This window comes from Acomys minous (genome assembly GCF_964271855.1).
Source record: "Acomys minous genome assembly, chromosome: 10".
In the NCBI taxonomy this organism is placed as follows: domain Eukaryota; kingdom Metazoa; phylum Chordata; class Mammalia; order Rodentia; family Muridae; genus Acomys; species Acomys minous.
Genome location: NC_140491.1, coordinates 60338740 through 60342978, shown reverse-complemented (window position 1 = coordinate 60342978; position 4239 = coordinate 60338740).

Sequence of the window (4239 nt, the reverse complement as noted above, 5' to 3'; positions counted from 1 at the left end):
GTCCAGCCTTTATGCTGCAATCAACAGATCCTCATGTTTGCAAGGCAAGCACTTTGTCCCCAGCCCAGCTGTGTGCTTCTTTTCATGGCATCTTACAACTGAAGCATTGTCAGGCAAAGGTGGAGACTTCCCTGACCTCTCTGAAGTGTTTAACCAGGCAGGGCTGGGGACTGCCTCAGTCAGCTCCGCTGATAACACCTGAGCCTCAGCTTTTCTGCAGTCACTGTCACAGTCAATAAGTGTTCCTCCCTTGCTACGGACCACCGAGGGGGCTTCTAGCTGTGGAGAACAAGGGTCCTAGGATATCAGGTGGGGACAGATTCTGCACGACAGACAGACATAAACGCAAGGGAGGTTCAGTGTTGCTGCCAAAATCTTTACTTGAGCTCAGTGGTTTATACAGTCATGACAGGAACTTCGGCTAGCTACAAACCACAGTTTAAGAGATACAGATCAGGTTACAAAGTGCAAAGTACAGCAATAATCAGAAACTAAAAGTACAACAAGGTCCTCTGGCTATGCATAAGAGCCAGAGACAGACTGCGGTTAATCACCTCAGAAGGTGGCATGAGCTTTTCTTAGAATTCGCAGTCAGCCAGGCGAAGCTGGCTCCTTTCTCAGGCATGTTATTATGCCTTTTACCCATGAGAGAAGTGCAAGTCTGCATGTCTGCAGCCCATACTTAGATAAAGTTGTTATATTCCTTTACACATCTTAACATTTCTCGTAGTCCCATATATTGTAAACCAAAACAATTCCACGAGGTGCCATACTTTACTACCACCTTGGTGAGTTGTGTAATTATGTCATTTTTCTCTGCTGCAGTTAAAGTGCACCATGCAGGTCTGGCCCTCAAGATTCTTTCCCAGGGATTCAGGTCCTTTTATCTTATCCTTTTACCATCCTTAGAAACCCATCATGTTAAATCCTCATCTACACTCCTATATATGGTAATGGACGGTAGGGAGTGGTTCTTAGAGCATATGGTTCTCTGTATTTGGGTCTCTTCTACCATTTCCCTTCAATCCAATCATAAGTTGTCCCATTTTCTGTTTTCCTGGTAACTCCTGGGACTGCTTCATTCTCCTCGCTATCCTCACATTCCTGGATATGCCTTCTCTTTCTAGAATTCTATGGCCTATACTCCAGCTGTTGCCATTTGTCAAGTGTCTCCTGCACAGTCTCATTTTCTTTCTGTATCAACTGCACAAACACCTTCACCCCCAAGGTGTAATTTCATTTACAGTCATGTTTCTGGTAATGTTTAATATGAGACGTTCAGTTTTCTGCGGAACTACTTCATCCACGGCCACCATTGGTTTATTTCCCAATGGGCTCACATCAGGTTTCTCAGTTACTGAGATGTTCAGAGGGTAAGAACGACCTTGCCCTGGAGGTGAACTTAATAAGAATGCATGAGTGATTATAGAACAAGGAAGGAGGAAAAGCAGAAGTAGGCCAATAGCCAGGCTCTGTACACCCAGGACTCGGGATGCTCACCACAACAAATCCCTGGGCTTCTGCCAGGGACCCTCGAGAATCTGGTTGCCCATCACCTGATCAATGTCTGAGCATCCTCTGAGCCGATAAGGTCGCATGTCACACAGACTCTAGTGGAATGGGTGTGGCACTCCCTGTCCCCTCAATTTCAAGTCTGTGGCCTGGGTTACAGGAGATTGTCACAGTGAGCTTGAAGACCCACAAACACCGCACATGTATGTGTAGCATATGTGTGTTTTGTTCTATCCCTCGCCACTTGGAGAGTGTCTTTATGGCGAGCCTCCTGACTCTGCTGTTCACCCACCACAGGGCTGTCACAGGCAGTACACAGTCACTTCTAGGTTATATATCTTTCTGGGACTTTGAACTCTGGTCCTTATGTTTTAAAAAGTGCTCTTAGCGGTTATGTAGCTCTTAGCTAGAACTAGCCCAAACATATTTCTTTTTAGATGAACACTTTGAGAACAAGTTGCTGACACTATGACTTACTGTATATTGAGGATGATCTTGTCTTCTGATCCCTCTGCCTCCACTCATAGGAGCTGGGCTTGCAGACAGCTCTAGGGATCAAGCCCAGGGTTCATGCATCCTGACAAGCGCTGAACCCACTGAACTACAGTCCAGCCTAAGAATTTTGATTTCCTGTTGTTCACTGTTACTATACAGAAATACAATTTATTTTATGTTGACAAGGTACACTGTTAAACCCGCTCTTTCTAGTAGACATTTTTCTTAGAATGTCTACATAAATCATTACATGATCTTTGTGGATTTTTCTTCTTTCCAATCTGCATACCTGTTCTTTTTCTTGCTTTTAACACTGACTATGAACTCCAGCACAATGCTTACAGAAGTGACAATAGACCAACCAGGCCGGGTCCTAAAATGGTAGGGAAAGTGTTTTTCTTTAAGCTTGAGGTCCACAGATCTGCTCATAAATGCCCCCTCAGATGATCAAGCCATACCTTCTATTGTGCTCCTCATAGAAAGTTTTTAAAAATTTATTTACATTGATTTTAGAAATAAGTGTCTTGGTAGTCCTGCATTCATTCCTTGGACAATTTCTACTTTGTCATGATGCATGAATACTTGTTTCTTTTTGGGTTTGCTTTTTGTTTTTGTTTTTCCAGACAAGGTTTCTCTGTGTGGTCCTGGCTGTCCTGGACTCACTTTGTAGAGCAGGCTGGCCTCAAGCCCACAGAGATCTGCCTGCCTCTGCTGGAATTAAAGGTGTGTGCCACCACATCCGGCTTTGTATATGTGTTTCTATGTTTATATTCCACTTGCTTATGCTAGACTCAGATTGCGGGATTCTATTCCTGGAAGCCCAATTGAGAGTCAGAGTCCAGAGTCGATGCAAAAGCAAAGGAATTTTATTGAGCTCACCGACCAGGGTCCACCAAGCTCTGAGGAGAGGGAAGACCCCATTCTGCAAGAGTCAGATTAATATACCATATTCAGATGCAGAACTTCGCAACAATGGTTAACGAGTGATAGGGTAACAAGAGGTGACCTTTTAGGTAAATGGGGGTCTGAGGTAGTAAGTTCTAAGTAGGGTGAGAGAGGGGCAGTAAATTCTGGGGGCAGGGTTGAGATGGGGGTTAATGGAGAATTTTTAAATTGTCCTTCTCAGTTTACTGTTGCTTTGTTTGCCCTTGTTATCAGCCTGTAATTCTTAGCTTGCTTTGCTCAGCTAACAATGCTATTGTTATGATGGCTAAGCCCAGGCCACCTGGAGTCTTACACTTAAAACTGAATACTTTTGTGACCTAATTCATGTGGACATCGTTCTGTCTGTTGTCATTGTTCTTGTAATATCTTACCCTGATTTGGCATCATGGCAATGCTGACCTCGGATCACAACAGAGAAATTTCCCCTTGGCTGTTCCACATGTGCAGTGTGTCACAGAAGCTTTATTACTTACATAAATTTTGCAAGAATTCTGCAGTGAGGATATCTGGTGTTCTTGGTGGAAAATCCCCAATGTTAGAAACAGGAAGAGTGTACCTGTACAGTCTCTGAGGGCACAGAGCATGACAAGGGAAAGGAAGGGAAATCAAGGCATGAAAACCTTTATTGCATAAAGAATGCTTCCAGCACCCGGATTCACCAGTTTGCTCAGCTTTTGCAGTAGTAAAAGAAGCACTGCAGTCGGGTGTGGTGGGGCACATCTTTAATCCCAGCAAAGGCTGGCCAATCACCCTGAGTTCGAGGCCAAGCCTGGTCTACATACGAAGCAAGCCCAGGACAGCCAAGGCTACACAGAGAAGCCTTGTCCCCCAAAAATAAATGAACAAACAAAACAAAAGAAATGCGAGTGGTATCAATAGAATGTTTGTAACGACCAGTACAATATTTCTTTTTTTTCTTTATTGAGGGTTATTTGTATCATGAAGTATGTTATTGCAATTCAATTCATACATAGAGTGTAATAATCAAATTGAGATAGTAAATATTTCCATCTCTTTGATCATTAATCATGCCATACTGGAATTTTCATGTTTTCTAGTCATTTTTAATATATCAGACTGTGTGAGAGGAGATTTTTTTGTTGTTATTTGTTGTTTTGGGCCTTGGGGATTTGTTTGTTGGTTGGTTGGTTGGTAGTGGTGGGGTTTTATTTGGTTTTTTGAGACAGGGTTTCTCTGTGTAGCTCTGGCTGTCCTAGACTTGTTTTGTAGACCAGGCTGGCCTCGAACTCACAGAGATCTGCCTGCCTCTGCTTCCCCAGTGCTGGG